General features: G+C 39.3%; 1 protein-coding gene across 1 annotated transcript in view; it reads left to right on the top strand.

Moving 5' to 3' along the window:
• The first annotated feature begins 8,912 nt into the window (after positions 1-8,912).
• MID1 (midline 1) overlaps positions 8,913-23,837 on the top strand; it is a 241,567-nt gene continuing 226,642 nt past the window's right edge. Inside the window, exon 1 of the mRNA XM_050978094.1 lies at positions 8,913-9,032. The gene's annotated coding sequence lies outside the window, so the exon portion shown is untranslated. The remainder of the gene's footprint in view (positions 9,033-23,837) is intronic.

The following is a 23,837-nucleotide window of genomic DNA, read 5'->3' as shown; positions in this document are numbered from 1 at the left end:
CCAGAGCTGATTGTTGTGCCATGTGTAATACCTGAGAGCCATGTGCAGCACCTGCCTTGACAAATGAGTTTAAGCTTAATTACTCCCCATCCCAGCCTACTGCACTGGGTGTTAAATGCTGCTTGAGAGAGCAAGCAGCCTGACTGGGTGAAGCCTTGTGAAGGCTGACCTAGAACAGAGCCTAGATGGAGTTAAAGAATAAAGTAGGGATTTATTAAAAGGCCTCAATGGATACACCTTGGGCAGCACGAGAGCACAGCCAGGGCTACACCCAAGATGAACCCAAAATGGCCACAAAATGGAAAACAGGTCACAAGGTCTCATCTCACACCTTTATAAGTTCTGGTCCATTAGCATATTGGAGTTAATTGTCCAACTACAACTTCAAGTTATGAAGTCCCGTCCTTCTTGTTTTTCTCTCTTCATTCTGCCATTGTTTATGCTCTTGAGCCTGAGATTTGGATCCTTTGTCCTTGGTCCCCAGCTAGGAAAGGAATTGTTTTGTATACCTACTCTGTGAAGAGAGCTTACTATTCCCTAATATGAAGATCAGAACTACACGCAAAAGCAGTACAGAATCTGAAAAATATAAAAGCTAAGACCTGAGGCATCAGGCATTGGTTTCCCTTTGCCTGGGTTTGTGGCTGGCAGTGTAGGTGCTTTGTGGCAGGGCCAAAAGAGCAGAATAATGATGGAGTGGTCTGGCATGATAAAGCCTCCCCCTTTTATTTCCTGTGGATCTCCTGAACTTGGTATTTAGTAACATTTAAATCTATGTCAGAAGAGTGTTCATGGGTAAAAGTAATGAAATCCTTGGGAAGAAGACACCAGTTTAAGGGGGTCCAGGTGTCACTCATCAGAAAGCCTTGGGTAGGAGGAGACAATGGAATAATGGAGGAAACATATTTTCTGTAGAGTAGCGAAAATTTGCCTGTTTTTCCTATCTGCCAGTCTTCAGCTACAATTCTTTGCTTTCTGTCAAAATAGTTTTTATTAAGGTAGTTAGGGAGTATTTCTGGCCACTCTATATTATATGTATATAATAATATGAACTAAGTTAAACTGAATTCAGAGAGGCTACTTGCATAGCTAGGAAATTTTAAAATGCTTGAGGCTTTGCAGAACTGGATCTTTACTCCTTTCACAAGCCAAATACTAGAAAAGAATTTTTATATGTTAAAGTCCTAAACAAAGACTCCAAAGCATAGGCTGAAAGAAGTTAGTATAGGCTAAAAGAAGCTATCCACTCCAGTCTTTTGCATATTTTACAGGTTTATCTGCTTCACTATTTTGAGTATACTATCTAATCTTCCTTTAAGCATTTCCTCTTCTGATATCCCAGAAGTTTCTCTTGGCAGACTTCTCTATTGATGAATAACTCTTATTTGGAGATTTGTCCTCACATCTAATCTAAATTTGTCATATTTTAGGTGAACATTTTCCTTGAACAACCACAATCAAGTCTCTCTCTTTTATCTTGTTTCTCTCAAAAACTTCTTAAAAGTTCTATATTTTGTTTAAACTACATTTCCTTTCCATCTTGTTCCTTGCAGCTTACAGCTTTCTTAATGTTCTTCATCTTTGCTGCTCTCTCATCTTCTCAGTGAGAAGGTCAGAGGATATCCTAAGTGAGGCCTCAGCTGTCATGTGTATGCATGATTTATTACCCCCCTACTCTTAAGTACAGTTCTTTGAGTATGTGTTCTTTCAGAACAGATCTGAGTAATATCTCTGATTTTTGTTTGTTTAGACACAAAATCTAAAAATGCATTTTGACTAGTTATTTTCAATAAGTTCTGGAACAAAAGAGTTCACTGTTTACCTTAAGTAGTGGCTGGGACAGACCACTTTTTATTAAAAACCTTTGATTTTGCAATCCACACACTTTCTCCTTAAGTGCTGCTGAATGATTTCCGTCCTTTTCCTCATCTGGGAACTCCATGACAAAACTTGCTATTGGCCAGTGTTTCAGGTTTTCCACACAACAAAGGATTTTAAATTTAAAAAATCCACACTCCCTTTAAATACTCCAATCTCCCAGAGTGCAAATTTTTCTCTGGCCTTTACTGTCTTTCCCTAAGTTTTGATGTTGTTATACACAGAGTTAGCCTTAAAGATATGGACTGTTTAAAACTAAGGATGGATCTAGTCCATGTGTTCTACCAAGAAATGGTGCTGTTTGAGCCACATAATCTGTTACTATTCATTTTATTCAATATTTTCTTAGCCATGTCACTCATTTTCACATGCTCTGTGGCCAGCAGTCATATCTCCCAATTTAAGGAATGTAACTGGCACTCTAAGCCATGTGTGTGGTCACCCTCTGAAGGGTTCAGAGAGGTGCACCTCTCTCAGGTGATCCACTTATTCACAGCCCGAGAAACAGCAATATTTTTCTTCCAGAAACCACAGAAGGGCTTATGGTGGCTGGGCTCCAATTTTCAGTACTTCACCTTTGTAGTCAGGTAAAGTGAATTCGTGCAGCTGCCAAGCTGTGAGTCCTCCAAATGCACCAGGGAAAGTGATTCAACAAACTATGGGTTTGATGCTGCCCTGATGGCAAGCAAGGGAACATGCAGTCCTGCACTGCCCTTCCTGCCCACTCCTGCTCTGGAGCACCTCTCTGGGCTCATTTTCCAGCATTTTCCAGTGCACATGCTTTCTTCCATTTTCTGCAGTATTACATGGGATGAAATACGAAAATTCATCTGCCAATGACTTTTTCATTTGCAGCAGCATCCTTCTCCTCCATGTAAAATTGTGTTTCTGATTTGACTAATCTGATAGTTATGTCAGTTCAAACATTAATAACATTTCTACTAACCCATCATCAGAATAGTATGCTTAATATGGAAGGTGCTGCAGTTAAAGACATCATGAGAGGACTGCTTGAAGCTTTGAAAACAAAGCTTCAAGCACAGCTGGTCAGCATTAAGCATCACAGTGCTTGAAGTCCCCAGTGTTGATGTTGACATGAAGATAATTTCTGCTGTCTGGAATTCTATGCATTAAGAACTAAGTGTTTTCCAAATGTCCTTCTTTGTATAGGTATTCTGAGAGTTTTTTCCCCAGACCCTTAGGAATTTACACAGTCTGAAAGCCTGTTTAATTGTCTGGTTTATTTTCCAAATTCCATTTAAATCCATCTCTAATCTTCATTAATAACAACATTATAATTACTTCATTAACTTTTCCAGATAAAGTATTTAAATTCTACAGAAGCAAATTGCTTTTATGCTGGATTGTGTGCTAATGGCTTCATCTAATACCACAACCCTGAGTTTAAGATGTATTTAATGAAATCATAAAGCTCTTGTCTAATGTGTGTTACTGAAACCTGAAGAACACGTGGTACAAGGGTAAAGATAGCAACTTGTTGTGTTACATTGATTTAATGATGCATTTTGAAAGACTGGTGAGGAAGAAAGCTCAATTCATTTCCCATGGTTAAAAATAATACCCTCAGTCATTGGCCTTAACTTGTTTTGACATCTTTGTTTCTGTATAAAGGTTAAGTAATGTGGTCAAATTTTATAAGTAATGCTTTATTAACGAAGTTCTTGCATTAAGGCTGTAAAATTGAACACCAGATCAGGAAATAATAAAAAGTAAGGGTTGTATCATAAAGTTAACTGATTCATTCAGCGAGTGTTCCCCAGATAAGGTACATGCTCAGCTGCCCACAGTATGTGCAGTTGAGTTACTGCTTCTGAATAACTTAACCTTTTAGTTTCTTCTTTTTTGACTACTTTCATTTTCAGCCTGACTGTTGAACAAATGCAGGTTCTTACAATAACTTTTCGTTCGCCTTTGCTGGAAGACAAGGAAAGTCCTGTGCCTTTTGTTAGCTGAGTGAATAAATTACAGTCTGTGGCTACACAGCTCTCAGGCCCCAGTCTGTGGCCAGGGTACCTGCTGACCTGGAAATCTTGTGGTTTTCCCTGGAGTTCCTGTGTGCACATGGTTATAGCCAAGGAACCTGTGGCTGAGAGACAACAACTTCAGCTGTTTCTCAGATGTGTGACTGTCATTTAGGTGCCTCTAGTGCATTTCAAGGTGAAGTCAAATGACTTCAGAGGGCCACTGCAGAGGGCAATGTAGCATGACAGATTTTTACTTTTCTGTGAAATGAGATGGAAGCATTTATACAAGCTGCTCTGAAATATCTTCTGTGAGGCAAAAGCAAATAACTGATGAGTAGTAGTAAAGAGAAATTTCCAAAACTTCTCTGCTGTTAGTCTTGGACTGAACACTTCACTTTCTCACCCCCACCCCAGTGAGATATGGGAAGAAAATAGCAAAAACAGAAGTCAGAAAATTCATGGGCCAAGACAAAGACAGTTAATAGGTGAGTGTGGTGGGAAGCACAGCAACACAGTCACCACAGTGCAAGAAAAGCCGACGTCCAGCCAGTCTCCAAGCAATGGCTACCTCAGGAAGCCATCCCACTTGTTAGTAAGTCTTGGGTTTTTATAAATAGTTTTTAGATGGTATGAAACAACTCTTTGGCCAGCATGGGTCAGCTGTAGTTACTGGTAGTGTCCACTCCCTTTTCCTTGCCCACTGGTGACCTTCTCACTGGAGTGGGGCAGTGTAAGAAAAAAAGGAAACTTTGTGTGTTGAGGTGGTGCAAGCACTCTTCAGTAACAGCCAGATAAAAGTATTTTATCAACACAGTTTCAGCCACAAAGCCAAAACACAGAACCACACTGGCCCCTCAGAAGAAAGTTAACTCTGTCCCAGACAAATCCACTCAGTTGGGTTTCTCCAGCACTTAGCTTGCCTGGGGAAGGCCACACCCAGCATCAGGGCACTTTGTTCATAGTTTTTTCAGGTTTTAAACTAAAAGTCTGAGTGTATCTGTGTATTTGTGTATCTGTGTATTTGTGTATCTGTGTACTGCCACTGTATCTTAAAATGCAACATTATCATCCTGCATGTATAAACCATTTAATGGCAGTAAAGAAAAAGCACTTGCAGACTTGTACACAGATATGTATTCTGGGGTTTAGGTTTTTAATCTTAAAACCATTTGATGTAGAAAGAGAGATGCCCTATGATATTGCATATCTTTGGAGAGACTTGTATGTGAAACAAAGGCTGTTAGAACTGAATCTACCTCATTTGTCAGGTACTCACTGCTGCCATTCTAGCTGAGCACGTTACCTGATTGAGGGCTGGGTAATGTAGCTGAGAACAAACAATAAACCATTGAATGAATGATCTGGTTCCACCCCACAAACAGAACATACATTGTGGGATGTCAGTGATGCACATCTCTGAGGGAAACTAAAGATGTAAAGATGCAGATACCAAGATGAGGTTTGAAATCTTGCCTGTATCAAAGTGAAAGGAAGTGTTACTATGGCATGGAAGAAATCAGAACTTTGAGAATGCATGAACAGCTTGATTCTGGAAAATGTGCAGCACTGTGCGCTGTGCAGTGAAACCTGAGAGAACTCTGTTGCTTTATACTTACCTGGATAAATTGAGCCAATTTATTTAGCCACTCAAGTGTGGACAATTTCAGCCTAAAAAGAACTTCAGAAGCAAACCTTGTTACTGAGTAAGAATTCATTGAAAGGAGACTAAACCTGCTGTGTTTCACCCTGAACATTTAATAGGGAAAAAGCTGAAGGCAGATATTTAGAGACTCATGGCAAGACGGTTGGAAACTGACATTACTTGTTTCATGTACATTTCTTGGTGTACTGCCCTCACCTATTCCATTCAATCAAAATTCACCATGAAAATTTACCCTAGGTTTCCATTTCTGGCACAAGAAGACAAAGAGTGACATTACTGTGTATTTAAAAATGGCAAGAAGTGGAAGAGGGAAAATCCATCAGTGTTTCCAGAAGAGAAAGTATTTCTTACAAAGCACTTTTTGAGATGTAGCAAGTATGGCTAGTAGGGCATGCAAATGGAAGTGAAGAGAAAGGCAGTATCACACTGATCTATAACCAAGGGTCTGCCCAGGACTGTGATTCTTGGCTCTGCTGAACAAAGGTCATTTGGCTTACAAATAGTTACTATCTTAACAGCAGGGACTAAAATAACTAAACTGTTTGTATGGATTGTGCACAGGAAACAAGCTAGTGACACACTGAATGAGAGTGTCTTTAATGCTGGGCTTTTGCTGGGGGCAGCTTGGAGCACAGCAGTGAAGAAAATAACTCTTTGTCATCAATTGCATGAATTTCTAATGATTTTTTAGATTCCTAGCATTAAACCAAACATATTCCAGAGGTCTATTCAGATCTTTTCTTATACCCTCTGATGCAGAATACAAGCTCAAATTTTCTTGTATTCTGTATTGTACAGACCTCTTCCTGAGGAAAAGGAGAAGATGATTTCAGCACAATTAGTCTTAGCATTACATGAAGATATTTATCTGTGACAGCACAGTAAATGGGGGTAATAAGTCTAAGTTACCCTCAGCTTCAAGAATTAGCTGAATTGCTTGAGAATGATATAGAGTTTTCTTAAAAAAATAAAGAACTCAGAAATAAAAAAGATCTGACGATGACATCTATTATTATGATTAACTACTGTTGATGCTTTAGCAGAGACATGCATTGAAAATACAAATACATTTCATTCTAATTTATTTTTGAGGAAGAAATGATTATTTTATTACAAGCATTGCTTAAGCAAAGAGATTCTCTCTTACAAAAGTAGCATATGCAAGACTTGGGGAAACTTTTCATGCTTTTGCCAGCATTCTAATGAAATCACAGCTTGGGGGCCAGGAAGTAAAGAAAGAGATTTCATGCCTGGCTCTGAGAGCCTAGATCCCTTGACTGATTCTCAATATGACGTTTGGGTAAAGAGATGGAGGTAAACAGGTATGTCAGGTATAGAGTATGAAAGTTAGGTGAGTTTTCAGCTTGAGACTAGGGTAAATAAAGCCCATGTATGGGCACTGAAGAAATGGTGGGAAAATCCTTAACTGAGGGAGTATTTTAGATAAATGAACATGATGTTTATTGTGGGTCTGGGCTGACTAACAGAAAAAGTGCTAGTCTAAGGACAGACTGTCAACCATACTTAAAGTAATATCTACTATCTAATCTACTATGAGCCTAGTAGCCCTCTTAAAATTCCTTTGTTGTTGCAGTTTTGGGAATCTGATGAATTTTAATTGGCTTGACTCATGCAAAAAACCTGATACTCATTCAGGAACTGGTCATGAGATCATGGTGGTAAGGGAATACTTGGCTGTGCAGTCCAGTGCAAATGCTTTGTCACAGGAGCATGAACTTGGAGAGGCCAAGATCCTCTTCTTATGCAGTGGAGCCACAAGTGAGTTATCTGTCCCAAAAGAACTAAATGAAGATCATTACACCAAGCCCCTGGCCACACATTCCTGATTCCCTATGCACTGTATAGAGAGACTATTTTAGATGTATTTATTGAGTGTCTTACAACTTTTATTGGTATTGTTTTTCATTTTTCTCAACTTCTAAGCCAAACTCCTTCAGTATCATGAGGCTGAATGTTTATGCCTCAGGGAAAGAGGAATATTATAACTAAAGAAGTATTGAAACCATTAGGACTGGACATTAGGAATAGCTTTTCTGTGCAGTATATTATTTAATGATCTTCAAGTCATATATTGGGCAGCAATAAAAAATGCTGTAGTCCAATGGATAATTATGATTTCCAGCTTTTGGGTGGTACACTGGGGTTTCTAACACTTCATAGGTCACCAGGAAGTCAAATTTGTGTCTCATGTGCATTTTGAGTTATAGATGATATATCTGGGGGACAGAATGAAAAATAATTGTATATTTTAGAGCTCATTGTAGATTTTTAAAGTCAGCTTCTCATAATCTTATCAAATCTTGAACATTTTCTCATTTTCACGTATATTTTTGTGCTCCCTAATCATTTTTTTATTGCTTTTTTTCCCTACCCTCATGCTTTTTGCTGTCTAATTCCCCCTGCTTATCAGCAGTGTTTCAGCTTGTAGAAAAGCCATAACTAATTGGGAATCTTGCCTGAATATAACAAAGTGACACATATTACATGATTTTCCCTGTAATTAATTAATTAATTATCTGGCTGCTGAAGTTCTTTTGGACAAACAAGTTGTATTTGCAGAAAAGGGTTAGCAAGTAGTGAGCAGTCAAGGTAATGAAAAAAATATGTGAAATACAGATGTCATTGCTCTGTGGAGTGCAGCATAGGCTTGTTCTTGGTACTTCCTCTATCTCTGTTTCCCTGTTTAGGTAGGGGTGTGTCTGTTAATATATTGTAATTACACATCTCTGACAAAGACAGATCTGTCACCAAATACTTAACTATTACATTGTATAGAAAATGAACCTGGAAAAAGCAAAACAAGTTTTTCCTACACTGCATCTTTCCATTGGTATCAGTAGCGAAATCCTAATTTTCTAACCTTTTCACTTAACACTTGAAATATGATTGTCTTTATATGGAAACTTCCATATTGCGGAAATTATTTTAACATTTTTAGAAGGTGTGTGCACAAACCTTTGTCACCTTGTAGTACATATATACCTTTGTCACCTCCAGTTTTCTAGGATGAGAATGCAGGCTCAGTGTTCTGTAAAATCGTCTAGTGTTTAATGTAATATGAACTAGTACTCGGTATTGCTATGGCTTTAAGTAATGGGATGACTGCATAAGTGCTGAACTAGCACAGGGAAGCTGTTCTCCCATCTGAAGTCCCTTCCCCGCGCTGCGCTAAGCAAACTTCAGGGGCTCGCACCCATTTGGTATCTGTGGAGTTAACTAAATTAAGCTTACTTCCAGTTAGTTTCTGTCACCAGGAATGCAATTTGTGTTTACCTATATAAGGAAACCTGTCCGACCTAGGGGAGCCCTCGGGCAGGGCTGTGAGCCTGCGAGAGGGGCGAGCGCGCTGCGCGGCGGGCGGGGCAGAGCGGCCCGAGCGCAGCCCCCGGCGGCCGCAGCGCAGCGCCCGCCAGGGAAGGACTGTCCCCGCTTCTTCGGCCTCGGGAAAAGGGAAAAAACTGCCGGGGAGAAAAATGGAGAAGCAGGTATGTCAGGCGGATCCTCGCAGCTGCGGGGTGGCGGAGTCGGGGTGCGGAGAGGCTCGGAGCGAGGTTTGCCCTTCTAAGTGCTGTTCCCTGTAGAACGGCTGGTGGGCTCCGTGCGGGCTGCGGGGCAGAGCGGGCGGTGCTGCGGGAGCAGCTCCCGCAACTTGTCTGACATTCCGTGTGCTCCTAAGTCGGATGCACCTTCGTTTTACTGTAGAGATCCGCAAACTTTCTTAGCTCTGATGGAACGCAGATGTGAGCCGAGATTGGAAATAAAGCTGAGATGCTTTGGTCTGTTGGCTGAAGCGCTGCAAATCCGCGGCGTTATCATGCTGGTATATCTGGGCAAAGAAGTTCTTGAAGTGTTTGTTATTTGGTATTTTTTAAAATTTTAATGTATACATATTGCAAAAGGTGCCCTTCTTTACCGTGTTTAGGGTTTTGGTGTATTTTGTTTGGATGTGTGTGAATGCAGCTAAATCAGAGTAGCTGGAATGTGTTTGTTACGATACAGGGAGTTCCTGTAGCAATAAAGATTTTGCAGTGAGTTAAAAAATAAACTTCAGGTACTGTTATAGGAAATTTAAGTTAAACAGGTTCTACTACAATGGAGATTACCCAGTTCAAAACAAGGATTTGTATTTCTTAGGAAGTATTTCTGCAGTATGATAACATTTTTGAAACAGGTTTTCACTAAAAGCCTCACAAAGAGGGAGAAATTTTACCCTGCAGATTTTAGTCAGGGCATAATGAAAAACAAAGTTGAAAACTACTTTCCAATAGGTCTCAAGCTGTAAGAATACTGGTGTGCAAGCTGTAAGAATACTGGTGTGCAGTCCATCAGGACAGTTACTGTTAAGTAGCAGCATGTTCATTGTGGAACTTTATTTAAGTTTTCTGCCATTATGGTGTATTACATAGGAGTGGAAAAATGTTTTCAGTTGATCTCTTTTAGTATCTTCTAAGGAAAAAAAAAGTTGCAGAGTGCTAGTCAGAGTGCATTTCCAGAGTGATTTTTGATTTTCTGAAATTAGAGACTAATAGATATATGATTACTTTCCTCTTATTTTCATGGTTATTCATATTTATGTGTGCACAGGCGTGTGAATGCACTCATTATGGGAGATGTAGCTACATCTTTCCTAGTGGGAAAGTAAAAGTCCTGGTAGGTTAGAAGCTTACAATGAAGATGTTTATTATTTAAAAACACTCTTCCTTCTAAATAGCTGTGACTTTTATGAATTAATGTCTCCCTGAGATTAGTAATATAGTATTACCTCCTTAAAATTAATTCAGAATAAAGAAAGAATTAAAAGTCACTTATGCTCATAAAGATTCTCATTGATTTCTGTGTAAGATTTTTGCTAACTCCTGACTTTAAATGTTGAGTGAGGTTTTAATGGGAATGCTACAATATAGCTAGAGTAGTTTCAGTAGAAACTTTTATAGGAGCTTCAACACCACAAAGTACATAGCAAGTCCTAATACCTATTTCAGGGCTGAAGCTAATGGGTTTATTGTGATGAATTGTGATGAATCATCTTTGGTTGTGGTGAAGCCACAAAGAAAGCAAGGCTGGTGGACCAGAACCATAAATTTCACTTGTTGCATTTCTCATCCTGGTGGTTTTGTGGAATATCTTTATTATTTTGAATTGGAAAGGAGTACAGAGAAAGAACTTTTAACAGGGCTGTTAGTAAAGCATAAATTTAAAGGGCAAGAGTGGGCTCCAGGGAAACCTGCTCTTAAATCACCTTTTTCATGTCTCTGCAGGAAATTGCATTGCCCCCATCAGTTTGTCTGGCTATGTTGCAATCACTAATGGTCTTTTCATTTCCCAGTACCAAGCCAGGTGGAAACGTGGTTCAAAGTCTCTGCAGGGTATCTGGAGTTGGCATGAGCTTGCTGTGTCCCAGGATGTGAGTAGAGCCATGTGGCCATGCTGGGGCAGGGCTGGCAGCCTGCAGCCTGCCCGCCCCTTGGTGAGCTTTGTGGCCGTGACCCTTCCGAGGGACACAAGGGGAGGAGTTGGTTCTCACTCCTTCCAGCCACAGTGCCCGCCTCTGCCACACACAGGAGATGTGTAATGATGTGGTTTCAGAGCTTGCAGAATCAGGGGGACTTGCCTAAAACCAGTGTCTGCCCCGGGGCTTTACCTCAGTTTGGTGCTGCGCCTGTGGTGCGGCACAAGTTTCCATTAACCTGGATGCGCAAAAAGCAAATTTTTTCAGGCCAGAACTGATGCCTGGGAGATATCCCCCAGGGAAATGTCATCCTTGTTTATGGTGTGAAAAGAATTTAAAAGTAAATAAAATTAAAAATATTTTTATCCCAATGAAAAGTAATAATAATGGATGGACCATTCTCTGGCCTGAGCTCCTGCAAGTCAGCCTGCTACCCTAGGCATGGGTCTCTAACCCATGTTAAAAGGTGATGAGCTTTAGTCACTGATTAAAAAAAAAAGAACTAAAGGCATTCTACCCTGTTTAAAGTTTTTTTTTTTTCTCATTCATTGAAGGATTCCTTTGTATTAATTTTAATGGCAGAACTGTGTTCAGAGAGCAGTAATGGTGTTGTGTTGGAGTGTTTATTCTGAGGATGAATGTGTTGAACCCAGGTGAAGGCAATGAGCACATCAAGTCTGTGCACACACCTGTGGTGCCAGCTTTAGTTGTGTAACTGAGACAAGACTGAAGGAAAGCAGAAATACTTGGGCTTGATAGTGCTGGTAATGAACCAACATTATCTTCTGCCTTTCTGTGTTACTGATGGCTCATGGGAACTCTTATTGATTTGTCACTTTTAAATCAGAAATTGTTTTAAGTATTTAGAATATAGTAGTATAAAATTTTTGTTTAGAAATGAAAGAACATACTAAATGTCTTTCTTCAATGTTTTCCCACATTTAGTAACCTGCTCATCCAAAAAGAAAGTTAGGACACTTTTTTATAGGCTTGCTTGACTTGCACCCATCACCCTATTTTTGCTTTCAATTTCTGATTTGCTTATAATTTGAAGCTGAGTGCCCTTACACATTGTCAGGAGGCAGTTTGGTACATCATGTTTTTTCCTGGTCTCTTTACACATATTCAATAAAATTTAAAAAAAAAAGACTAACCTTTCAAAGGTGCAACTGGAGAGCTTGAAATAATAAAGGAACATGCTGTAGCTGCATGCTCCCTTTATGATTTTGTTAAAGGCTTTACCATTCCATTATGCTATCATTTTGTAGTGTAAGCATTTTATATGGCATGTGTGATTTCATTGCCCTTAAGTGACCTTAGTAAATTCCTTATTTCCCCTGAAGCACATACCTAATTGAAAATTGCCATCTGCAGTTGAAGAGCTCTAAGCAAGAGCTCTAAGAATAACTCAAGGTGGAGATGGGTGTCTAGGGAGCAAGGCAAAATCACTTTTTCTGTAGAATTCACTGTGTTGCATAAAGTGAAATACACTTGCTTTGAAGATTTATCAGTTATTATAGGAAGGGCATCTTTATCTGTCTGTCCAGTTCATCTGCCTAATGCTGCTCTCCAGAGATCATGTGAGCCACAAAAAGGTGTGTTGCCTAATTTTTTTTAACCTTTTTAAAAACTTGCTCCTCTTCTTCCATTCCAGCCTTTGTTAAATGTATTTGGAATTTAAAGTTAAAAACATTATTCCAAATCTGGGCTGGGCTTTCTAGTCCAGCAGCTGTCCTCATATGCAGAGCCTTGCTTGGTTCTGCTGTGCTACTTTCAGGATACAGCTATGATGATTGCAGTCTGCAACCACAACCTAAAAATGAGATGGGGTGTTCCCCCTGAGAAACCTCTGGCCTAGCATTGCATTCATTACAGCTCCTGTGAGCATAAGTACTTAAGAGTCATGAAAATGAAGGAGGCAAAAAGCTGGACAGTGTGAAGCTGAGGAATGGCTTAAAAGGCATTTTCTTAGATGAGAGAACATTCAACTGTGCTCTGGATTAGAAGTCTGTGACACCTGTATATTTGTTCACCATTGTGTAATGTAATTGTGTAGGACAGGAAAAGTGCAAGTATTTTATTTAAAAGGGTTGGGAAGTTTAAAGGATGAAAAGCCTGTGATGAAGATGTGAAGTTTTTATCCTATCTTCCTGTGTGTTTATTCATTCCAAAAAGTTGAGGAAATGGGCTGAAAATTAAGCCTCCGCAAATTCTATAGTCCTGTGTTATCCTGCAAGGAGTCTTATTTATGAAGGCTTATCCTTTAAATCTATTTTTTTCCTGTGTTAATTCCAAGTTAGGTTTCAAAACCATCTATAAGGGTTGGAGCTTTGGAGTACACACGGCTTTGAGACTCATAAGGGTGAGATATTAAAAATATGCAACCTGTGTTAGGGTCTGAGTTTACCAGCTGCTTAGGATGTATTTCCCTGCTGTTTTCTTTTTTTTTTTTTTCTTTCATTGAAAACATTAATATTAAATCTAGATTTTGATGGTGTAGCAAGTAATCAAGGGAAGAAAATATTTCATTGCAAATTCTATGTGATGCCATAATTTAATATTTTTTCCACATTAAATATATTTTTTGTTCAACAAGGTATCTAGAAATATACTTGAGTCTAAAAGTCTGTACAAAGGCAGATGCATGTTTCCTAATCTGTCTGTATCTATGATTGGAACACACGTTCAATTTCATGTGCATCTACAATCTCTGCTGTTTTTGGGTTTTTTTTGGTAAAGTAACTATTTTCACGTGATTGTGTGCACAAAGACTAGAATAATTGGTACTTGCTTTTAGGTAAATCAGTTAATACTCAGGATTTTCCTTGAACAAATTAAGATTTTCTATTTAAGGTTTCATTAGAGGGTAGAAGTTAAGTTGTACCCTCTCTTTTCTTTAGTATTTTTTTTAACGCTGTTTTTGTATTGGTCCTCTGAAAGCTGGATTTAGGGAGAAGGCATATTAAAAAAAAGCATTTGCTTTTATTAGATATCATTATATTAAGTTCAGCTTCATTTAGCATTCATAATGTTCACATTCAGTGTTATGAAAGAAAGGCCATTTTTGACCCTTTATGCAGAGTTCCAGTCATTGCAATGGCTGAGAGGGCTCTGCTTGGTGACACACACTGGATTGCAGAGTGCTCAGGGTGTCAGTCTGAAAGTGTCATGATTTGTCTGCTGTGCTCCTCCAGAGATGCATGTGCTCATGCTGCTGAGTTTCTAATGTTTCTGTTTTGTAGCTGCCTAGCCTGGAAAATTCCATATAAAACCTCAGATCCAGCCTCCTAAGGTGGATTTTTTTTTTTGGACAAATTTAATTTCACTATGTATGAAACAACATTAATGTTCCTGCTGTGTTAATTCTGTAAAATGAGTAGTTGTTTTACTATACTCTTCATATCTTCGTTTCCTCCTCAGAGGGAAATTCCATCCAATTTTAGCTGGGGAGTTCAGGCATTAGCAGTTGGTTATGAATTCTTACCTTAAGTCCAGCAATGTACCCAGGGTGGTTTGAGATATCCTATTGGTTGTGGGTTCAAAGTTATGCAGCTGTGCTTAACACTCCAGTGGGAAATTCTGGCCATGTTGCATTTTGCCTTTGATATGTTGCCATGCCAGCACCATTAATGCAAGCTTAGACTGCAAAGGTCTGTTTGCTTTTATTGCACATGTGTTGCTTAATGTGTTCAGTTTGTACATGATGTGAATCACTGGACCCAGTGAGCATGTATGATTGGTTCAATAGATAAATCTTAAGTTGGGTTTATAATAAAGTGCATGTCCTAAAGAATGACATATAAGGTATACACAGAAAAGTGACAAGTTCATGTCTAGACTTGCAAGTATTCAATATTTGAGTGGGTTTTCAATGGTTTGGAGGGAGTCACACAAATATCAATACAAAAGGAAGGATTATATTCATCCATATGTCAGACAATGATAATGAGAACAAAGAAATGCACCTGATAGAAAACAAAATTATTAAAGCCTGAGACCGTTCATCCTAGAATCTCACCCCATTTATGGCATGAATGGGATACTTGTAAGAAACAACATGCATTTTGATATATCTTCATATGCTCTAGAGTGCTCTCTTTAATGAAAAATGTTACCTGGATTTGGAAATAAGTTTAGCTGCTAATCTCAGCAATTTTCAGCAATACCCCATAGGTACATTGCTGTTTCAGAGACCTGCCATGTTGGTTCTAGCCTGCATCTTTCCACATGGATGGAATGCACAAACATATTACTTTGGTTTGGATTAATGAAAGTGAGTGAAATGACTTACAGTTGTTAGCTTGCATTTTAATTTTGGAGGTTAAGCTAATGTGCCTTGAGGGTTTAGTTCATGTGTTTCTGTACCATGAGGCATTCAATTTGGACATTCTTTCTGCCACATGAGAACTAAAGCAACAAAACACAAGGAGAAAATGGAAGATTACAGTTGAGCAGAATCATCAGCTGAAAGGCCTTTATTCCCCCACAGACATTTTAAAGTTGGTATGCAGAATTGCTATAATATAATAAAAATTAAAACAAAAAGCTCTCTAGAAAGGGCTTGCAAAACCAAAAAGTTTAATTGATGGAGTCAGTGTCATCTGCCAAGTTTCCAGTACAACACCCAGGCTGAGGGAGGTAGAACTAAATTTGAAAGTTATTTCACTAGCTGGCAAGCTGGTCTGAAATCAAGAAGATATAATGGAATCAAAAGAAGCAATGAGTTTCTATAGTCAGAGAAGAAAATATAATTTATTTATAGAAAATGGGGAATAATTCAGTCAGCAGGAGTATCTGTGGGCTACCACAAATTAGAAAATGAATGCAAGTTGCTGATGAGGCAAAATGCTGAAATGGAAAAGCCATTCTGGGAGTCATTACTGAAGGTATTACCAACAAGAGGATGAGAAGTAACCATTTTGCCCTGTTCTGTTGTGATAAATGCCATCCTGAATTGTTCACCCAGTTTTGTACGTGATACTTTAAGAAATACGGAAACAAACTAGAGAGAGACTAATGGAAAGCAAACCAAAAATTGTGCTAAGAAAATGTGACACAGATTGCAGGAACTGAGTGTGTTTTATGGAAAATCTGGCTTCCCAGTGTGTCCTGTACTAGCATCTTATGAACCAATATTCTGCCCATCTGCCTTCACCCAGAGGTCCAAGGAGGAGCTGAGCTTTTCCTGCTGCCCACTGCTGCCTTCATAAGAGAACAAAAGGTGAACACATCCAGTTGCAGCAGCCACCCCTGAATCTGGCAGCTCTTTGGATTTCCTTGCATGAGCTCAGCTTGGTAAATTGCTGTCTAGAAGAGAGAATAAATAACACAGACATAGCTGTAAATGTGACAGTAATTAATTGTTCTTCATCTCCGAGGATGGAACAAAAGGCAATTTGCATTAATGGTGGGTTTCATTAGAGTCTAGGAAGAACTCTACAGCTTGTATTTAATCACTGTGTTGAGTTAACCAAAGAAGCTGCCAGGTCAGTCTTTGGAGATTTTTCAGACTGAACAAAATATTTTTTGTGGAGGATCTAAGAGTAGTTGATCCTTAGGGTGAGCAGGACTCCACAAAGATTTTCAGAATTACAGCTGTAGTTGCTTGCTATGACTTTGGCTGTGTCCCTAGCATGAAATCTGGAAATCTATTCCAATATCAGACCCCAACCTGTCTCATGTCCATGTCCCAACTCCTTAGCAGTGCTTAAGCTGGGCCTGTGTTTTCCTTTCATGCCTTCTCTATGCCACCAGTTTCCATACTCCAGTCAGGTGCTAGCAGATCAGCAGTGAGACTGGTGTCACAGCTGGCCCTCACCTGTAAGGAAGAGCAGGTTCAGCCTCAGACTGGGACCTACTGCTACTCTCTTTTCCTGATTCCAGTACCATAAACTCAATGCTTTAGAGTTTGGGAACTCTGAATGGCTATGTTACTTTAGCTTCTACCCATTATCAGTTTCAAGAGTTATTGACAAGATTCCCATTTCAACATTAGTATTGAGTAACCCCAAATACAGAGATTACATGAATGAATACAAATCTAATAAAATAATGGTAAAAGTGTGAATAGTTACACGTGTGGAAATGATGCCTTAAACCACTGCCATTTACTCTACAAAATACACTCCTTTTTCTCTCACTATGTAGGTCATGTGATGTAGCCATGAAAACTGGAACAGCACAATCTCTGTTGATGTAAAGTAAGCAAGAACATAACTACTTTAAACAAATGTGGGGATTATGTTAATGAAGGAGAGGAGGCTGCTCCCCTCAGCGCTGAATCGAAGTAGGAGGTAGATTGGATAGTTATATAACAAGGCTCTTCTTGGAGAACCAATTTGGTTTGTTGTGTAAAATGTGTTATTGATGTGCTGTGGGCCACAAATGTCTCCCCTGCTTGTGTGGCAGTGCTGAGTCATTGATTACTGTCAGTCAATGCTGTTCACTGCAGTGCTATATCCATTAATTTCTCTGTGAGAGTACAAGGCATAGAATTCAATCAATAACGTTTCAGATTAAAGGCAGTGATCCAGGAAAAGGAGAATTTAAAAATAGAAAAACAGGGAAATGGGAGTGAGGTTAATTTCTTCTCCTTGATACTTCCCATAACCTCCTCATGAGTCAGCATTTCTGAGGTTAGCTATTTTGTGAGATCAGGATTCGTGAGGTTTGTTTACTAAATGAGTTCCTTAATGATGGTTAAATTACTTGTTAGTGTCTAATTCATGAAATGATAAATGCTGAACTGTTGAGCTTCCTAAAACCAGAAATTATCTCATACTGTGATTTTAAAATATAGGTGAATATTTTTATTAGCAGTAAACCCTTTTACTATCACAGTCATCCATTTGAATCAGTCCGTCTGTTCACTTGTCTTTGAATACTCCACTCTGATTTGGAGGGTGCAAAGGTGTTACAGCAGAGGTATCTGCTCACAGAACAAAAGGCAATTTGCAGTAATGGTGGGTTTCTACCCAGTAATGGGTAGAGTAATGGGTGCAGTAATGTGCTTTCTACCACACTGTTCAAAGACAGCTCTCAGTGGCAGAGCCTGAATATGCTTCACTGCTCCTTCCCTAGCTGGGGCTGTTCTTCAGAACTCTTCTCCAGGCCAGTATTTAAGCAGAGTGGCAAGAAAGTCACTGTGAATTTTACAGTTCTCTGGGCAAAGACTGTGGTTGACTGGGGACTCCATCTTGCAAAAGGGATGCCATAATGCATTCTGCTCATTCCTGTTGGAAATTTACTGTCTTCCACAGTGGTTTCTGTCTTAATTCAATCCTTATTCTGAGCACAGAGGAAAGGAACGTTGTCTCGGGCAGCCAATGTGTAACTGTTAGGAAAAATACTTGGTTTGTGATGGCAATATTTACTACAACCATTAATTACTGTGTTTTCGGGAGAGAAGCGTATTATTTCATAGTCACAGGCAACTTCACTATACTTTCTTTCTGAGGTTTAGAAGTTTTCCATCTAAAAATAATTTGCTAAAATTAAATGGAACCAGGCTACTAAAATATTCAGTAACTTTAGGCAACTGTATAGCCATATGTCTATTCCAACCCAGCTTTTGAGGTCTTGCCTAGAGGAAAATACTCTTTAAAATGTTTGGACAGGCTATATCTAAAGCTAAACCTTGTTTGAAAGATGACATTCTTTTGAGCAAGGTTCAATATTTCTCCTAGATCAGGACTGGGTCAGGGGTTTTCATGGTTTAATATTCTGAAAAAGAAAATCTGGACAATAATGTGCAAGTATGGAACCAATATTCAATAAAAAACATTCTGTACTTTGTAAAAAACTGTCTCAACATTTTTCCTCCACTGAAATAATTTAACACTAGATTGAGAAGGATGTGTGCTGCAACCAGGTTTTGCTAGACTTCAAGGTGTGTGAGGTGTGATGTTAAGCTTTGTGCCTGTTGCAGTCACTATCCCAGACCAAGACCTACAACATCCCCATTACAGGGAATGATGGGCTGCCCTCTTCTGATATCCAGAAACTTCACTAATTTCTTTAGTGCCAGTGCATAGTTTTGTTAGCTTGCAATTTTCTTCCAGGTGTGGTTGCTAGTTACCACTCTCTCAAGAGCTGGATGAAGCTCATTGTTTTATAAGCCCAAGAAGAGATGCTTTAGGTTTCACTAATTTGCCCAGGAAATGCAAGATGTGTACTGGAAACATTCCCTCTCCTAAAGAGGCAGTGCTATGGCCACAAGGTGACATACCTGTGTAAATATAAACTCATTCCCTCCTGGAGTGCCTGTGTCACTGGAAGAACAATGTCACAAAACTCAGGACTTTGTGGTCCTCTGGAGAGAGCTGTCACCAAAGGAAGGGGTACCCTGAGTTGTGGGTCTAGCTAATGTCACTCCTACATTTTACATCAGGCGGATGTTGAGCCAAGAAATCATGGAATTTTTCCACCCACGTGGAGGCTGCAAATGTGACAGGTGGAAAACTAAATCAAAACAGGCTTTCAAAAGCCTTAACAGCTCTGTAAAGGTAGGTGCCTCCGTAGGCTTCTGGCATTTTCATTAACTTGGGTCTCTTGAATTATGAATCGGTAGAGATAGCAACCAGGTACTGAGATGTTTGTATAAGCATAGAACCTGATTTATGTCTTTATTGGATTTATAGAAAACAAATTTTGTCCAAATTAATCAGTCTTTCACAGTAATTTTTTGGTGCAGACTCTGAAGAAGTCACTGCTGTTCACCCCTGGTTCCCAGGCCTCATGTTTAAGGCACTCTGTGTTTTTCAGAAGAGGGTGAATGGGGATGTATTTGCTGAGCAGAGTGCTGGGAAGGTGACAGCATTACACATTCCCATCAAGGAGAGACTGTTCCCAAGGTCTATTCTTCTGTGCTCTTGCAATCATAACGTCTAAGTCCCTTGGAGTATTCTTTCTGGTGATACATCAGCTGCAGCTAAAGGTTGCTTTCTCAGAATGATCAATGTTTTCAAAGCAGCAATATTAGTCTGCCTGCAATTCCTAGAGGAAAAGGGTTAATTTATGAACTATGGGGAGCAGAGAATCCCATGTTCATGGGACCACAAGATTTCAGGGCTCTGAACACATAAGTTAATAGAATAGTCCATGTAAAGTGAGACTGACCTCATTTTTAAAACTTGCAGGTGCCTAATGGAATCTCTCTATATTATCAAAATTCATCAACGGTAGCAAATACATGCAATAGCTGAAGGCATTTTTTCTATTGCTTCTTATATTCACTTTTTACTACCTGCTGTTGTTTTTCATGCTCTCAGATGGATAGAACTTTTTTCTTATGTTCAGTGTTAGCTACTATAGGTTATGTTGAACATTTGAAAATGAAGCATGACTTTTCTGCTCTCAATTGCACTGGTTTAATTTGTCTTTTAAGTTTCTGTGAAACTGCAGGAAGAAAGGAGCTTTTAAGATACTATAAAAAGTGAAAGGATCTTGCCTTTTTCTGTTATGACTTGTTAGAAGCCCACATTTGATTTTGGACAAAGGATTCCAGACAGCTGGCTTCTCTCCAAAGTGACTTCCAACTTTATTCTTAAAGGAAGGGATCTCAGGTGCAGAAGACTGAAGTAATAGAATATCTAATATTAAGACTGTATTTTTTTTCCCTTCTATAGCATGTTTGTTTTTTCAGCCTAATGTAAGATAAGTATAATTCCAATCTAATTTACAATTGCAATGGTAAGTACACTTCCCTTTTGACTCCCTAAGTGAAAAATACTGCAGTGCTGAACCCCACTGTTCACGTGTCTTATAGAGCATAATGACATTTGTTCTTCTGCCTTTCCACAAAAAAAACAAAACATCTTTTTGTTTCAAGAGAGATTATTCATCATGTATGTTGTTCTAGAATTAAGATGCAAGCTCATAAACTGAAACAATAGGTACTATGGTGTTGCTTTTGCAGTGCACTGTTTAGCTGCTATAAGGAATACAACTGTCTGAAAAGGTTTCAAAAGCACAAAAGAGGAATTATTTACAGTATTTCATCCCATCATGTACCAAAGAGTGTTGAATGAATATTACAGAAGCATTCAAACTGCACTGATCAGCACACAGAAATTAATATATGGTGTGTGACAATTTTTGGGAGAGATCTGTATCCAATTATAAATTCCTCTTCAGTTTATGACTAACATTTATGGAGTAGCCTTTCAAGGGAAGTGGTGAAGCACTGTGTACTCAACTGTTGGCAAATGAGGTCTGCAAAATGTTTGAAGGCTCTTCAGAAAGCAGATCTGAGAGGAGCAGTGGCGCGGATGTGATGACATAGTGGAGTTTCCATCTCTCAATTCTGACTTGCATTTTGACAGTTGTGCTGATGCAGAAGCACCAGGTTGTGCCAAATATACAGCAGTCAGAGTAAATGAACTACTTCCTCCAACTCTATTGTCAGAGAGTTTTCAGATTGAGGTGGTTTTTTGTTGTGTTTAGTTTGAAAATATGCATGCATTTGGGATTTGGGGGAGCTGTGTGACAGTTTAACTAGGGATGGAATCACTGTTCAAAGCACAAGAAATAACAAACTCTGAAATTGCAAATGTCCCACCAATTACATGACTGGTCTTTGTTATGAAAAAGAGAAAAAAGTTGATCGCTGTGGTGCCTCTATTACAAGGGTGACATTAGAACCCACTCTGGGCTTTGTAGCTTGCCTGTAGCTTGAACATCTCAGCACTTACTCAGAATTGTGGCAAATAGCCATGTTCCATATTTGCTGAAGCCCCTGTGAGTTATTTATTTCTGGTTTGTGTTGTTTTATTAGTTTGTTTTCATCTACTGTTTCTGGTTGAAAGCATGAGTTGGTGAAAATATTTTCTTGGAAGAATAGATTAATTTTGACAACACCTCTACTATAAAAAGGCTCTTCAGTCTTCAGAACAGCCATTAAAATGGAGGGTGTGGAGAAGGAACAGAGAAGCAGGCTTCAAAAGTGCATATGAATTTGCTCTGATATGGGATTTTAACCCCAAGTCTGTTATGTCTTCAATAAGTGACCCAGTCTCTGGCTGCTTTGAGCTGTTCCTGGCATCTTCTAATGTTGTATTTTGTATAATTATCTGAGTTCTTTTTTTGTCAGAACAACTCAGAGCACACATCTGAAGTGACTTTTGTAAGTATTTTATCAGAGTCTGAAGTGAGTGAGTCTTCCTTTCCTTTGTCTTTCTCTGCTTCAGAACACCATAGATTTATCTAGGTGTATAATGAGGCAATTCTGAAAGGAAAACCTTTTGGTCTAGTTTTACGTTTGTTGATAGAAAGTATTTTGTCTAAAAAGTAATTTTTCCTGTGCCTCCTTTCTTTGCAGTAACTTTTGAAAATACCCTAGTCCGCTGGAATTATGGCACCATTAATGAAGCAGGCAAATGTGGTCCTATAAGGCAAATAGCTCTGCAGCAACTGCTCTATAAGGGAAGATGAAGGGACCTTGTTTTATGTCAGACTGGTACAACTGGCAGCTTCTTATACAATGCTGTTGGAACCAGTTCAAATGGCTTTTAACATGAGGGCCCCTAACCACATGAACTACCAGCTTTACTCTATGATCTACCACTCAAAACTGACTGGATTAATAACAGGGCACCAATATCTCTTTTGAGTCCTCCTTTTTGAATAGGATGGCATCCTGATTTATCCACAGCTTTGTCAGCCTGTCTCCTTGTCTGGGGCCCTGAGCATTTGTCCTCACTCATGCAGATGGTGGTTTTGTTCAGGCTGTGATTCCCTCTTTTAGTAAACCTGATCACTCTTTGCTGAAAACTCATTTATTTGGTAAACTTGACCTCTGGCTAAGCAAGGCTTGTAGCCTGTGAGGAACAAGTTTCTTTGAATGGAGCAGCTTTACCTGTTGTTTTTCAGCTGTGTGCATGTATGGTCATGCTGAGAAAGGTATCATGCCACTCCCACTGCAGTGGGGAGCTGTGCCTACAACAAGTGTGCCTGCACATAAGCTGTCTGTGATGAATTCATGTCACTGGTCTGTCTTGCAGCATTGAAGGACTTTCTCTCAGAACTAAGGGGTGCAAAGAAATTGCGTATCTTGCACACAAAGTCTCAGTGTTTAACAATTGGAAAGGACTCCATTTTATTGTGAATATTACTTGCTATGTTAGGTCATGAGGACCAGAACAGGGATCTAATGGTCTGAACTTGCAAACTTTTACACACTTGCTTAACTTGACTATATAGCATAGTCCTGTGAAGGTCAGTAGGTCTGCTCATGGCAAGGAAAGTAAGAAGGTCTTCTTAGAACTGAAGCCTCATATTTGATTCTCAATAGTTGTGCAGAATAGCTTAACAGACCCTACTGGCAGCTAGGTGATTTTGTTCATCTGAATTCTGAACAGATGGCAAGGAGGCTATACATTGTAACCTGAAAATATCGGAGTAATACCTCCCTGTAAGTGTACCAGGGTAAAGTGTCACTGCAAGGATGCAGAAAGACTAGAACACAAAATATTTATAGATGTTACTTTTCCATTTTGCTTTTCCCACAATGCTGATATTGCTTTTCCCCCAGTCTTGAGATTGACCCAAAAATGTTTTGACAATGTTAAAAGTTGCTTGCCTCCCTTTACCTATCACAATTTGCTAACCAGCATTTTCATGCAAGATTTGAGGTGGAATGTTGTAAAATTATGTGCTTTTTAGTCTGTAAAACTCTGGACTTTGTCCAACAGACCGTTTTTACATGGCCTGGATCCTTTTCAGACAAACAGGATCTGTACCAGGGTGCAAAATTGTAGACAACTGATGCATTCTTTAAAATAACTACAAGTTGGCTCACTGCCTTTCTGGGAGTCTGTCAAGACTCCCCCACTGGTGCCTAGGA

The sequence above is a fragment of the Serinus canaria genome, chromosome 1 (assembly GCF_022539315.1).
Source record: "Serinus canaria isolate serCan28SL12 chromosome 1, serCan2020, whole genome shotgun sequence".
In the NCBI taxonomy this organism is placed as follows: Eukaryota; Metazoa; Chordata; class Aves; order Passeriformes; family Fringillidae; genus Serinus; species Serinus canaria.
Note: the sequence above shows the minus strand (reverse complement) of the source record. Positions and strands in the feature narration are given on the sequence as shown.